Source organism: Pteropus vampyrus, unplaced genomic scaffold (assembly GCF_000151845.1).
Source record: "Pteropus vampyrus isolate Shadow unplaced genomic scaffold, Pvam_2.0 Scaffold146, whole genome shotgun sequence".
Taxonomy (NCBI): Eukaryota; Metazoa; Chordata; class Mammalia; order Chiroptera; family Pteropodidae; genus Pteropus; species Pteropus vampyrus.
Genome location: NW_011888927.1, coordinates 2,427,885 through 2,444,248, shown reverse-complemented (window position 1 = coordinate 2,444,248; position 16,364 = coordinate 2,427,885). Strand labels below are relative to the sequence as shown.

At 38.8% G+C, this 16,364-nt stretch overlaps 1 pseudogene; it reads left to right on the top strand.

The window, feature by feature from the left end:
* The first annotated feature begins 2,976 nt into the window (after positions 1-2,976).
* LOC111745092 lies at positions 2,977-3,095 on the top strand (annotated as a pseudogene).
* The last annotated feature ends 13,269 nt before the right edge of the window (positions 3,096-16,364 follow it).

Here is a 16,364-nt window from a genome sequence, read left to right as displayed (position 1 = left end):
AATGTATAAGGCTTATTTTTAAAAATCAATGCTGCTATTTGACAGTCTCTGGTCACCAGGTAGATGAGAAGGTGGAATGGATCGAATTATATCAGATTGGTTACTGCAAAAGTAAAGATCAGTGAACTTGAAACTTTTTAAAGTACAAAGAGAAAAAAAAAAAAAGGAACAGTCCCTCAGCCAGCTGTAGGATAATATCAAGCCTTTTAGTACCTGTATTTGGAGTCCTAGTAGCTGGATAGGAGAGATAAAAACAATATAAGAAGAAATGTCAAAATTTTCTTCATAGAAACTAAAAATCTATATATCCAAGAAATTCAATAGCAGGATAACATAAAACTTCACTGAGGTACATCATAATCAAATTTGTTGAAAACCAGAGAAAAATATAAAGTCAGCTGGAGGAAAAGCTCCATATAGAGAATCACTGCATTTTTTTTTTCCCCTCAGCCTGTGCAAATTAGAGACCTTGGCATGAAATTTTAAGATGCTAAAACCTATTGACCTAGAATTCTATATTCATCAAAAATGTTCTTCAAAACAGGTAAGAAAAGACTTTCAGACAAGGAAAAGATAAGAGAATTTGTTGCTAGTATACCTATTTTGTAAGAAATGTTAAGAACCAAAATGAGTAGAATATAAGATTTAGAAATGGAACCATGCATATTGGACAATTGATTTTTATCTTAAAGAATTGGTTCACAAGGTAGTAGAGGCAGAACAGGCCAGCAGCCTGGAGACCCAGGGAAGAGCTGGTGCTGCAGTTTGTCTGAAGCAAGTCTGCCAGCAAGATTCTTTCTGAAAGAATCATCTTTCTATTAAGACTTCAGCACATTGGGTGAGGCCCACCCATATGATGGCAGATATTTTGCTTTATTAAGCTTTATTGACTTAAGCGTTAATCTTCTAAAAAATATATTTATAGGAATATCTTGAATAATGTTTGACTAAATATCAGTACAGTGACCTACATCTTTTTTTCTCTTATAACTTGGGAAATGCCAACGGTTTCAGGAGCTCTGGGCCAGAAACTGGGATAAAGCCCACATACATATTATAAATTATAGTATCACACACACACAGTTTCTATCTAAAGCATCTGAAAGTAAGTTTTAGACATACCGTTGTTTTAAGTCACTAAGTTCGAAGTAATTTGTTACATCAGCAACAGGAAATTAATATACAACATGGTCCTTGCATGAATCAGTGTTAACATTACAGTTGGAAAAATGATGATTCTCTAATTCTATGTATTCTACTGGCATCCTTCTATAAAACAGGTCCCCTTTCCCTTTATTATTTTTTTTAAACCACTACAAACGTTAATTTTAATCCTCCGATGTAGTATCAATTACAATTATTCTTCTTGAGGCTTAAATAGCCCCTAGTTTTGCCAGTGGGAGCCCCTACAATCCATCTGCTGTGACAGGTTAAAGACTAACATGACCCTGTTAGTCTTTGGGTGCTTCTGCACTTTCTGCATAGCTATGTCCCCGGATCTTTTGTCCATTTCCCACCTCATCCTGAAAAATCAGTGGTTTCTCCAAGGAGTTATGATTTCTTCTCAGGGCAATTGCTATACATTGAATGTTCTCCCCAGCCAGCCCCCCGAAATTCATATGTTGAAATCCCACTCCTCAATGTGATGAGAGAAGGGACCTCTGGAAGAGATTAAGTCATGAGGACGGAGCCCTGTGAGTGGAATTAGTGCCCTTATAAAAAAGAACCCAGTTCTGCCATGTGAGAACAAAGTGAGAAGATGGCTAACAAGGAAGTGGGCCCTCACCACACACTAAATCCACTGGCACCTTGATCTTGGATTTCTCGGCCCCCAAACTTTGGGGAATGTGTTTATTGTTTAAGCCCCCCAGTCTATGGTATTTTTGTTATAGTAGCCTGTACAAACTAAGGGATGACGTTCAGAAACCAAGAATTGGGCATCTCAAAGTGTTTTGACATTTTATGTCTGCTGGAGAATGTTCATATTTATAAATATTTCAGATTTGGATCATTTATCTAAAGGAATGTTGAGAATGCTAAATGTGGACTATCTGCCTTATTTCTGTCAACCTTACGTAAAATATTCCTCCACCACTGCTCTATGCCTTAAACCAGATTTATTTTAGATTATAGTACTTATCACATCTAATATTGTAGTAGTATTATTACAACTAAGGCAGGAATTTTTATATCTTGATTCAGGCACAATATCTGGTATATAGTAGAGCTCAATAAATATTAGTTGAATAAATAAATAAACTAGTGAACCTCACTACTGTTGAGTTTCCTGACTCACATAACAGGAACATTTTCCCTCTTGCTTTTGATTTTGTGCCTTAGCAAGCTAAATGCTATTTCTTTAATCAGGTATAGTCCCCCTCTCAAGAGGTATATGGTATTATTGGATAGAGACTTGGCTTACATAGTCCTATGATAAATGTCTTTTATCCTAAACACCACACGGTGGAGCTAACTGTGTATGGAATCCACTGGAATCAGCAGTAATTTTGAGTAGATCCGAAGTCACCAAGTGACAGGAAGATTACTTTGCTTACGAACAGATTTTTGTAGATACATAAAAGAAACTGCTCGACAAAAGTTTTATGAACAAAAGTTGTTGATGTTGAAAGGGTTAAGCTCATGGGTCAAATTGGAGGGAACTTTTCCCCACATCTCTTCTCTGGTTGCTGGAACCATAGATTATACCATTCAGTTCCTCTGCGATTACCCTCATCTTCAGAACCTTTTTCTGAATAGTGTGGTATACTAGTCAATATAATGTAGATTATGCTGTAGTAACAAAAAAATCTCCAAATCTCAGTGGATTAAGGCAAAAAAGAAGGTGTATTTTTTGTTCACACTGCATGTCCAATAAGAGACACTTGGAGACTCTGCTTGGTGGCATCACCCTCCCTCCTGGACACAGCCGATGAGCAGCCACTACCTGATACTACAGCAAGTGAAGAACACAACTCTGTCTATGGCCATGCCACCCTGAACGTGCCCGATCTCGTCTAATCTCAGAAGCTGAGCAGCGTTGGGCCTGGTTAGTACTTGCATGGGAGACCACCTAGGAAGACCGAGTGCTGTAGGTGTTTAAAAATATAATAATAAATAAAAATAAAACACAACTCTGAAGGGTCTCACATAAGAAATTACATGCTAAACTAGGAAGTGAAATAATTCACTGGCCCAAACATAGCCCCACTCAACCACATAGATCCAAGAAGTATAATTCTACCATGTAGCTGGAAGACAGAGAGTGAGAAACATTTTGTGAGCAGCAATGATTACCACAGGCAGCAGTTAATGGTTTCTCTTGTTTAAACCCTAGAAATGGCAATCTTAGAGCCACACAGTGCACACTATTGCCATCAGAGATCAGGAGGCTCAGGGGAAAGAAAGATTTCCCAGGCCTTTTGGTGACATATTATTAGCTGAGAATTATTGACTACTCTGCTATAGGAGCTTGAAGATGAGGGCATCTCTTCCTGTATACCAATGACTACAGTTGTCTTAAACTAGTTTTAAATGAAAAAGGCCATAGAACACCTGAATTCCATTCTCTTCATTTTATGAGATCTGCCATAGGGGGTACCTATGAAATAAAAATTCGTCAGCTAAGACCTATAGTGTCAGTCTTACTATAAATTATTTATCATTTCAAGATATTAACTAAAGAACTTAGATAAAATAAGACTATGAGAGCATTTAATCTTAGTCATTTAATCTCACTATTTGGATAGAGTATACAAATGATTGGTGTATCATTTAGGATTAGTTCTGACTGCATGAAACAAAAACTTTTAAATCCTGAATTAAATAATATAGAAGTAGTTGATTTCTCTCACACATAACAAAAGTCCAGATATAGGAGGCTTTGTGTTAGTACGCTAGCTCCACAAAGTCTTTGGAGATCCAGATTCTTTCTAAGTTATGATCCTTGTCCTCATAGTACAAAATGGCTGATAGAGCTCCAGCTACCATATCCATATTCCAGGCAGCAGAATGGAGGAAAGGAAAAAATGGCAAAGAGTATACATCATCTGTCTTTTAAGATGCTTTCCCAGAGTTCACAAAACATTTTCACTTAACTTCGTTGGCTAGGAATTAGTCATATGACCACACATAATTTTTGTGGGCCAGCGAAATATAAATATAATCTTTTAGCTGGGAATATTTTATTGCCCCAAATATAACTATGGGTCCTAAGGAGAGGAGGAGGCAACTAGTAATTTGCCCTAATTGTGTTACTTGAGTCATGAACCCGTACAGACTCTGGTAAATTTGTTTTGCTGGCTTCATTAACTGAGAGCTTAGCTTTTAGAGACTCTGGGGTCTGGTAATAGTCCTAAACATTGCCCAGCTAATTTTTAAAACCTAAATGTAATAGAGAACCCAGAAAAGTCTTTTTGATTTCAGAGCTATTTAACGATGCTCCAAATAATATGTCCAGACCTCTGAGAGCTCACTTCCTACTGTTTACACCACACACACATTCCTGCCTGGAGGACCCTGGAAACAGTTTATCCCATCTTCAAAAATAGAAACTTCCTCCTGCCTGCCCACCCCTCTGTAAACCAGTCTATTGAACATTCTATCAAAATTTACTTCATTTACTTGCTTAATAAAATACAACTCTGGCTCAGTTTTCTGATAAGTATCCTGTGATACTTTTTGCCTACATGTAAAGAAATCCAACAAGTATCATGAAAGAATTAGATAATCTGTTCCTTTTTATGAGCCTGTCCTTAACTTCTGACATTGTGAACTCATAGTATCTATGGGCAAAGCTGTATGGGTTTAACAGAGCACCCTGCCTGCCTTCCACCCTGCCTCCTATTCTGGCTTTATTGATTCTCAAAATGTGCATTGCAATATTGCATCCTACTCAGAGCAGCTGAAAAGCTCTTATGGAGTAAAATGGAACTGTGTTCTAGTCTCCCTTCCTTTTAACTTCCTTCTTATGGTACCTCATTTGAATAGCTACAGATCGGGAAGACACAATATGGTTTATCTTAAACCGGAAGTAAACAAACCCAATAATTTACTTCATTAAATAATTCATTTCTAGGAAAGAGACTTCCTATTATTGCTTTTTAAAAGGAAAAAAAATAGTTTTAAAACCAACTTAAAAGTTGAAACACATAACAAATTGCATATTTCAGTCATTGTCTAGTACTTTGAGACAACATTTTTTTCCTAGGGAGTAAACCAAGCAGTAGCATTGTTCAAAGGAAGACATTTGGCTCCCATCTCCCTCCATGCCGCAACTCTCTAACCTCTCATTCCTTCTGTTTCTCAGTCTCCTCGTACCTTTTGTCCCTACTTTTGCACCTTTTCAGGAACTAACCTTTGCCAGCTATGCTCTTTGCTCAGATCTTGAATGGCTGGTCACCTCTCATCATTCAGGTTTCAGTTTAAATGCCAGCTCCTCTAAGAAGACTTTTTCTTCATCTAGTCTAAAGCAGCCTGATCCCATCACCTTCTACCTGCCACCCTGTTTTATTTTTATCACAGCATTTATTATCATCTAATAGCTTCGTATGTATTTATTTGTTTATCGTCTGGCTTCCCTCTATCAGGATGGAGACTTGCAGTTTCAGTTTAGCACATCATCATATCTGACGAAATATTCTCTGTCTCACTGGTGTTTAGTGTTTAGTTAGGACAGTTTCTCATTTGGGGCCACCTAATTTTTTGTTGTGGAGAGCTATCCTGTGCACTGTAGAATGTTAAACAAAATCTTTGGCCTCTACCCATTAGATTCCTCCTGGTTGTGATAAAAATGTCCCCTAGACATTGCCAAATGTCCCTTAAGGGAAAAAAATCACCAGCAGTTGGGGAGTACTGGTTTAGGCTATTGGCTACCTTGTTGCTGCTTTGGTAATTCAGGAAAAAATATCATCTGAAAGTAATAATGACTTTCATTTATCTGTATGCCTGTAGGTATTGGGCACTGTTCTGTGGGTTTTACATTTAATCTTTACAACGATCCTTATAATAGGTACCAGTTATCTTCATTTTACAGACAAGAAAACTTGTCTAAATTGATAAACTTGTCTAAATTCACACTATTAATAAGTGGTAAGCCCCAGGAATCAAATTGGACAACAGGCTTCAGGGCTGCTGTGCAAATCTCGTTGTCCTGACTCTGCTGGCAGAGACCGGGCATCAAATGGGCTCCCCATTCTCCCAGTCCCTAGTCATTCATTCAGAGTGACCAGGGGGAAGTGATAACTTTCTACTCCAAGCCTCAGTTGTCTCTGTAAATAATAATTAATAATAATAATAATTTTCATGCAGGGTTGCTTTAGGAATTAATTTCAATAGCATATGTGAAAATGCTTAGCCTGGTTTTCAGCTCATAGTAAGTCCTGAATTCGTTTCTCCTCTCCTTCCTTTTTCTGTGGCTCTAGGCTCCAAGCACTGAAAGCAGGTCCTAAAAACTTTGGTCAGAGAAGCCCATGAGAGAATCTAACCGTTAAGCAGTCTGTGCAGTTTTTGTTTTTGTCGACCAGGAATAGGGGAAGTAGAGGCTTCAGCCCCCTTAGAAATAGCCTGTCAGGCTGGCATCTTATCCTCTTCAGCTAATGACCAATAGCACAAACTTTCAGCACTTTCCCATTAGGCCAAATTTGGCTTTTAAATCTGGACTGATTAGATACTCGGGGGCCTGCTGACAAGCAGCCTTCCCGCTCCATTTCTTGATGTGTGTCAGTAAATTAATTGCCTGACCTGTTGTTTTTTAACATGGGCAATTAAATGAGGTTTTGGTTGAAGAAGAACATTAGTCTTTTGGCCAGCAGGGGGCCTCCTTTGCTAACATAACTGACTTGGTGCTCAGGCTAGCCCACAGAGCTCCCCTCAAAATTAGGTACCTTTGAAAAGTTTACTTAGAACAGGGGTTCTAAACTTGGGGGCCACTAAACTCCAGACAGAATTCTATGAACTTCGATGGGGGAAAAACTTTATTTTCACTACCATCTGAAATTTAGCATTGTCTTTTATTATGAATGTAAGCAAGAAATCAAAGCTATTTATTTGCAGATCTCACTACAGTTGCTGCAGAGATCTTGAAATATCGCTTACATCCCTCATAACTTCAAAATTACTGTAGCTAGAGGACCTGCTGCTGCATCTTGTTATTTAATACATTAATAAAGAAGTACATAGGGACCATAGCACGAATTTATCATTTCTGTTGATGGTATTTTAATATCATCAGTTTGCTTTGTCATCTTATGTATTTTATTTTATTCGGTTTAAAACATTATTCTGAGAAGAGGCCCATGGAGGTCACCAGACTGTCAAAATTTATTCATGGTACAAAAAAGGGTTAAGAACACCTGGCTGAGAGGCTACTGAGGTGGTCTCTGGAGAGAAAAAAGTTACGTCTTCAGGGAGTCTTTATACTTATACTTTTAGTCATGTCTCATCTCTTGCCCTTCTCTCTCTTCTGGTGACATAAAGATGTGTCACACATATTAAAACAATTAGCTATAATGCTTGGGAGTGTACAATTCACATCAGAATGAAATTTTGGTGTATTCAGAATTGTGTTGACTAAATTTTAGAACATCCAGGATGCCTGTCATCCTGGCCTTGGAGGGAAGGGGCTTAACTTTTCCAGCGGCCTTTGGCTTCACATTTTTGTTATGCTTGGTTCCTTTCCGAGGTTCAGGAATCTTCTGAAATCATAAGTTTCTCTTTACACTCAGCACTGAGATTTGCTTAATTTTCAGTGAGAAGGCCTCAGCACTCTGGGAGTGTTGCTTCCAGAATCAATTCTTCTCCTACTCCATAAGAAAAATCCTGTAATACCGATGCCAGAAGGAGAAGAAGAAGTGGGCACTCTAAATTTCTTTCTTCAGATTCTTCTGTCTTTTCACTCAGAGAAGTAAAGCCACACTGGGGAGATGGCCAGATGGCCCAGGCTGAGGTGTCTAGTTTTCCTGACCAGCGCTGATAGCTTATCCCAGGCATTGACCCCTGAGGGCACAGGAACCAAGTGAGCCCAGCAGACTATGGTCACCTTACACTTTCTCCTCCCTTTTCTGAACCTCCTACTTTTTCTCCACAGCCTCTTCCCCAGCTATTCCTCAGGCCTGCCTTTTCATTCTCAAATCAAACCTTTTCTTTATTCCCTGAAAAAAAATAAAAAAAGACAATGACCCCTGCAGCAACAATAATAACAAAACAAAACAAAACAAAAAACCAATAACCACCTCTGTATTTATTAAAGACCTAGAATACATAAGTATTGTACGGGGCTCTTCACATTTAACCCCCTAACCAGCTATCATGGGTTGATAGTGCACCCTTCACCATTCATGTCCACCTGGAACCTTAGAATTTGAAAATAGAGTCTTCGCGGATATAATATATAAGTTAAGGAGTGAGATGAGATCATTTCGGATTAGGGTTTGCTCTAAATTTAATAGCCGATGTCCTTAGAAGAAAAGGAGAGAACACAGAGACAGAAGAAGGACATGTGAAGACGAAGCAGAGATTGGAGTTACGCTGCCACAAGCCAGGAACAACGAGGGCCACCAGAAGCTGAATGAGGCAAGGATGTGTCCTTCCCTAGAGGCTTCAGATGGAACATAGTCCTGTTGATACCTTGATTCTAGTCTTCCATCCTCCAGAACTATGAGAGAAAAAGTCTCTGTTATTTTAAACTACCCAGTTTGTGGTACTTTATAACTACAGCCATAGAAAATTAATATACCAGCCAATGAGATGGGGATTTTTACCCCTCATTTGTCAAATGAAGAAACTCAGGCTCAGCGGCTGAGTATCTGCATGGGTTTGCACAGCTGGTGGAGGAACTAGGCATAGAATCCCAACTTCCCTTCAGCAATATTGGGTTCAGTTAGTTGTTGACTTTGATGGTTGATTAAAGTACAGTCATGTGCTTGCCACCTAATGACAGGGATATGTTCTGAGAAAGGCATCATTAGATGATTTTGTAATTGTGTGAATATCATAGAATGAATTTAGGCCAACTTGGATGATATAAGCCTATTACACACCTAGGCTATATGGTTTAGCCTACTGCTTTTCCTCTATTAGTCTGGGTTCTTGGCTGAAACAACCTTGTAATAAAAGACAGATTAACAGAAGGAAAATGAACAAAAGTTTGATAATATATACCTTCTGTATACATTAGAGAAACCCAGGAAAACTGAGTAACTCTTCCAAATGGCCCAAGCCATCACATTAAATAACATCTTCAGCTAAAGACAAAGAAGATATTGGGTGGGGGTGGGGAGTCAGTTAAGGGAAGTTCCTAGGAAAAGCACAGTAAACAAGGGTACGGTTGTTATGCAGATTTAAGTCTTTGTCTTTCATGTTGAGAAGAGTTCCTAGAGGTGAGATCATTCCCTTCTTCCTGGTACAGTGAAGGAGACACTCTTACAAATGGAGGTTACCCTTGTAAATGTAAACGTCTCTCACAGGAGGTCATTTCTACTTGGTTTTCAGAGCTTTTCCTGTGTCTGCTGCTCCTTAAAATTAACTAGCCTAAAATAATCCTTAAGCCAAAGAGCCATAATTTGGGGTGACAAATTCTGTGCCCCTACAGCTCTTAGGCTACAAACCTGTTGGTCCAGCGTGTTACTATGCCGAATACCGTAGGCAATTGTAACACAATGGTAAGGATTTGTGTGATGTGTTGTGCTATTCAACATCAGGATGCCTGCGACAGCACCAGGTGATAGGAATGTTTCGGCTCCATTATAATCTTATGGGACCACCATTGTATTTGCGGTCTGTCTTGATAAACATCGTTATGCAGCACATGACTGTAATTCATTTTCAAGTTTGAGGAGGACATTGGGCACAAGCTGTGGTCAGTGCATTGTAAAGAAGAATATAGAATTCCCAAAGGACTTCCAGCCTAGCTGAGGGAGAGAAAGGGAGAAACATGAGCAGTTCTCCACCCAATTTCTGCTTAACTACCCTTGGAGTAAATTACATGGAAGCTGCATTTCAGGCCCATTCCTTGGGAAGGTTTGCTGCTCTCCCTTCGCTTTCATCCCAATTCAAATTATTTTATGGGGTTCTACAGATGTTCAAATGAAGAATCAAGATTTCTCTTTGAGACAGGCCTTTTATTGTTATAGTAAACCCTCTATTTCCCAGAAGATTGGAATCTGAAAGTCTATTAGGAACTTTTTTTATAAGCCCAAAGTGTCACTATAAAAGTGCTGGCTAAAGTCATCTGCTGGTGAACAGAGACTTGCTTTTGTTCAGGTGCACATTTTTTTTTTTCCATGGGAAATTTCTGGAAAAATGGGTGTCTCGCCTTATAAAATCACTCCATTCTGAGGCTCTTGGAGGTTTTGCCATATTGCACATGCCAGGCCCTCTAGTGTGGTATGAAGTTCCCAGGGATGTTAGACACCTGTAGACCCCAGATGATGTCAACATGGTACGTGGATGGCCTGTGACTTGCTATGGTGATGCTGCGAGGAATTCAATGGTGTCAAGTTACTTGGCTGAGGACCTGGAAGTTTATCAATGTCCCTATCCCTGGCTTGTCAAGAGTTACAAGGTTATACATTGACAAGAGAGTTTTTATTCAAAAAATAGGATTTCTGAGACAAGGTAAATTTTAGTCTTAGCAGTCCTGATACTGTCACTTTAGGTAAAACTCATCATAAGTTCAAATCCCAGCTCAGTTAGGTGTCCTCAGGCAAATTCTGAAGCTTCCCAGGGCTCTTAACCTTTCAGTTAAAAAAATACTAACCCATCTCAAGGGTCTGTGGTAGACTGAAAATTTTTAAGTCAAACAGGATATAAAAATGAGAAAAAACAAAGTAATAAAACATGCGTGTTAACTCTGTCCCAATTTAATAATTAAAGATTATAGTGTAGACACTGAGAAGATTCATTTGATGTGAATCCTGAGAAGGAATATACAGAGCATAAAGAAATGAGGACTTTTGGACTTTACAAAATGGATTCCATGAGAGCCATGACAATAATGTCAACTTGCACATAAGGGGAATGCCCTTTACACCGGGTGTAAGCAGATCAACCAAAACTACAGAAATGTCAGCCTCCATCTGCAGGAGCTGATAAGCATGAGGATACCACCTTGTAAGGACCTCATAAGCTGAACACCTTAGACAGATGATGCTCAAGCCTGACCCTATAGCATCACAGAGGGTGCGTTAGGGCGGAAGAGTGACCGTCTGACCCGTCGTAGCCACTGGCTTGGGACAGACACACAGCTCTCTGGACCACCAGTCAATAGAACTTGGTTTGGAGATGCTAAGGACTTTCATCCCTTCTCACTGTCGTGTAAGACTCTGTATTTCCTTCCCTCTCTCTGTCTGTTGTGTGTTAACTTGTGTGGGTACCTGATCGGTTTATCTGAGAAGATTCCACTCAATAAGGCTGGCATTGTGGAAAGACACGAAAGCATTCAAGACTTTCTTCATAGCCACTTTTCTTGCTCACGACAAGGAATTTATCTGCTGACATGGACTCCCTCATAGTCAACCGAGGGCCCAAATTTTATAAATAATAGAGCCTAGTGGCCATTTGCTGACGGGCCTCCTTCCGTATACTGGGAAGAACCTCAGACTGAACTCTTAGCTTCCTGCACTATGCCCCGCTTGCTTAAGCCATCTGGGTCAAGCACCTTTTACTACCAATGGACTGAGACCTGCTCTGTCCAATAAGAACTGCACAATTTGGATACTTCATTTACATAAAATGGAGCTAATTGAGAACCAGAGTGGGAACTTTCGCTATAGAAGGTGGCCTCGCCTTTGTCTAGGTGGAATACAATTTAAATTGCTACCTGAATCTGTGTTTCCTGGGCTGCAGCTCCTTTTTGCTCAAATAAATGCCTTACAGTCTAAAATTAATTTTGGTTTACAATGGTGAGATGTGGATATGACCACAGAACTACTTTCCAAAATCAGAAAACAGATTATCCTAGATAAATGTTTTAAAAAGCTGTTGATCCCCTTCTTTTCATTTCCCATCCAATTCTTAGCAGGAGAATAGATGATGGGAAATAATAACTTGTGTCAATTTGGCTATTTTTGTACTTATGTACAAGACTGTGCTATTATCAAGCTTGTGAGATCAGGGGGTCTGTAATTATGTAAGAGGAGTCTTTCTTTCTAGTTGTGTATTAGCCAGGACCCTGAAGCTCTTTTGTATTAGAGTCCTAGTGTCTTGTGGAAGGAGCCTTCAGTCTGCTGGTCTAACCTCCTCATTTGACAGACAGGAAAATGGAGGCCAGAGAGTGTTGTAGCCTTTTCAGGTTTCATTTTCCTCATCTGCAAAATGACGATCCTCATGTCAGACAGTTTTTCTATATTTTAAATGCATAGAAGGGTGCCTGGCATGTGATAAGCCTCATGTAAATGTTAGAGAGGCAGCACACCTTGGTACTGAAGAAGAAATCTGTATATATCAGACAGCTGGGTTCATACAATGGTTTTCCCCTTACTATTTTGTGAAATTGGGTAAATGAACTAAAGTCCCTTTTCCTCATAGAACTGTTAAAAGGATTAATTTATTTTATATATATATATATAAAACAGTGCCTGACTCATGATAAGCACCATAGAGGAATTAATTCTTATTGTTATTTTAAAAGTGAGTATGTGATTTATATGAGATTCCCCATTTAGTGGCAGAGCCAGAAATAGAATAAAAAATATTAACTGCTAACTGTGCATGCTCTCTACCAAACCAATATTCCTTTCTAAGGAAACTAGATACACATAAGCACAGTGTCCATTTCTAACCTCTTTGAGGCCATTTCTGACTCCTGTGATTATGATAGAGCTGAATTATTTATTTCATTCACCAGGATCATGGAGTTTGCAGCGCGGCTTAATCAATAAGCTGGGAATAAGGATCATCAATAAGCTATACATATGTCCCTTAACTGAAAAAGCAGCTCTGCCATTTGTCTCCATTAGGGGGCGCCAGAGGGAGACAGAATGGTGGAAGGAAAAGGAAGAATTAGCCACTTCCTGTTTGCTCCATTTCCAGTGGGGGTTGCCCAGCGATGGCACTTCATCCTAACTCTTCCCCAGTGGCAGTGGATTCCAGTTTGCAGTTTCTCCAACCTTTGCAGACACCCCCTTGTCAGAGATCTGAATCTGTCCTCTGAGATCCTCACGCACCAGCACCAGCCAAACTCCCTTTCAGGCTCCTAAAATTTAGTAATCCCAACCTCCTTGCTTTGTTCCCCAGCCCTAGGTGGTGGCTGCTTTGTGCAGTTATTACCTCTGTGATACTTCAGTGTCCCTTTTTTGCCTTTTCCACTCTTTTATACCTAGTTAAAAATTCTTTATGTTAAATTCTCACTGTTAAAATATTTAGAGTGGTTTTTTATCTTCTGACGGAGACTCTGGCTGATGCATGAATATGCATGTATAAAAGTTAAAAAATTACAAATAGAGGCAAATCAAGATCCTCAATCATCTCCTCCCCCTTGTCATACTGGTTGTGGTCATATAAATTAACTCTCCTTTCCATTCCCTAGAGGAAATCATAGTTACTAACAGGTATGTGTCCCTCCAGAACTTTAAAAAATACATTTACAGATATTTGGAGTATGATCACCTAATGAAAACATAATGAAATAACGTAGTATAAATATAACCATAATTAGCATTTTAGAGACCTTTTTCTCTTTTCTAAGAAAATTGATTTCAATTTTCAAATCTTAATTAGATCCTAGTTCTCAAATTTTAATCTGATCCTCCTTCTTCTCACCACTCAGAATGCCATACTCTCCCCTCAACTCTTTCATTTTTTTCCCCTGTGCTCTTGATATAACTTATGATAGGTACATAGTAAATGCACAATAAGTGGTAGCTGTTATTATTACCACAACAGAACCTCACTGCCTGGCTGCCTTAGAATAATAAGGTTCAATGAGCTCATTATAAGATGCTTGTGTATAGTTCACTAACAAAACCAACACTCATTTATAATTCCTTTAACAAAAAGTGCAGTGAGAGGTATTTAGGGAAAACACAAAACATACAAGATATTGTTCCTGCCTTTGAATTTCTTATGATCTAGTTGGGTTCCCCTCCCTTGAAGTTAAACTGTACCAAATGAATATGAAAGGTAATACATGCTTAAGAGTTCAGAACAGGAAGAAAACACTTTCAACTGGAGAAGCCATCAAAGACTTCACAGAGGACTTAATTTAAAGATTGCTTTGGTTATTCCAGATCCTTTGTAATTTCATAAAAACTTTAGAATCGGATTTCAAATTTCTACGTAAAAATCTGCTGGAATATTGAGATTTGTTGACTCCAAAGGTCAATTTGGGAGGAAGTTACATCTAAACAATATTGACTCTATTCTTCGAACATGGACTTAATACACTGGACTTCCAGACAACATTAGAGAGAAGTGTTTAGAATGGACATCCTTGTCCTATACTTGACTTTCCAGAGAAAACATTCAACCTTTTACTATTAAGTATGTTGTTAGCAGTAGTGTTTTTTAGATGCCCTTTACCTGGTTGAGGAAGTTTTCTCTTATTCCCAGTTTGTCGAACATATTTCTATTAAAATTGAGTGTTAAATATTGACAATGTGGCAAATCACATTGTAAACCAACCTTGTATTTCTAAAATAAATCCCATTCAGTCATGAGTATAATCCTTCTAATATGTTACTGGCTCCCATCTGCTTTCATTTTTTTAAAAAGGTTTGCATCTATTTTTAGGAGGAATATTGGCAATTTCCTTTTCTTGTAATAGCTTCCTTGTCTAGTTTGAGTATCTGGATTATGCTGGTCTACTAAAATATGTTGGGAAGTGAAAAAAAAAAAAAGACTTCACAGAGGAGACAGAATTGGGGCTGAATCTTGAAGACGGCTTAGACTTGAAATATCAGAAAAGAAAAGCCAACGAGAACTTTAAGATGTCTGAGCTATGTGATCTAGACTCTCTATCACAGTGAAACAAGTTACTTTCTGCATCCTGGAGCAGGATTACACAAAATCTACCATGAGGTGGATCTAAGAAGGGAACTAGCTGTACATAATCTATGTCATAAGGTAGCTCCAAGAAGAACAGTGTCTATTTTTCCAGTCTAGGGTGGGATGGTTCTATACTGTCTTGTCCAAGGTGTTATTAAATTTTTTTTCTCTTGTCTTTATCCTTTCCACAGTCGAGACAATTATCCCACTGTTCTCTTTTTCATTCAACACGACACAAGGGCCCTCTCCCACCTCAAAAACTCCAAACTCTCCTCCAAAAAGCAAACAAACAAGCAGGAACTTTTTTTTTTTTTTAACTTACTTTCTTATTCACCTGAATTTGTAGACTCTGGTCTTACATTCAAGTCAAGCAGCCTTGTTGCATTATCATTCGTAATCCCTTTAGATTTTTCCTTAACATCTCAATGAAATTCTCTCATAAATCCCCTTCTTTGCTGACCAAGTGCTGTGCGGTTGCTGATTTTGCAAGATACGTGCTAATGTAAAGTATGTCTCCTTTGAGTCTCTTTATCACTTGGTTGCTCTCTGCTCCACCTTCTCCATATTTATGTCCTTATCAGAGCCGCACACAGTATTTCAAATGAGCCTCAGTATTCTTCCTGCCATGCCAGAATACTGACTGTAATCCGATAGCCTATCTCAAAATTGGTTTGAGGGTTCTTTTATTCACTGTGGTTAAAATCACTTGCCTTGTAAACGCCAGAATATATGTATATATATATATTTTTGCAGATTAGGGTTTTTACAAAGAATGGTGTCAAATTCTTTCTGGAAAGGTGTTTAAATTATTTGGAGAGGCTGTTTCAGCCATTAACATTTTCCTTTGCCAGTTAACCTCACAGGTGTGCAGAACAGTCTCCTCACTGAAAATTTGTGCTGATTTCTTTGTAATTAAGCATAACTTTCTTAGCAATTCTCACATTCAAGCTGTGGCTTAGAGCTTCAGAACACTTTTCCCCTGCTGTTGAAATCACGAAGTCCATTGCCTCCCAGATCCTTTCTAAAAGCCTCTCTTAACAGAGAAGAAGCCTTCACAGCTTCTGTCCTATTCAGCTGTTGCCACTGATAATTTCAAAGACATATTCACAGACTCTGCTTTGCATCAGGCAGCTGTTATGTGGTTACTGAGTGTTTGTGTGAAAGTTTGTGCCTCTATATCTCCTTTCAAGTTTCCACTTGCATGTAGGATTGTCTGTTTGGGAAAGGTTTTGTGCTTTCCCTCCAGTGCATGTTTTCCTTGGGAGGGCTCTGTGCTGTAATTATTTTTCCATTCCAAGTTTCTTCTAGGCTGATTTACTTAACTGTTTGGATGCCTTCTCTGTGTCTATATTTGCATTTCTACAATACAATTTTGGCACTTATTT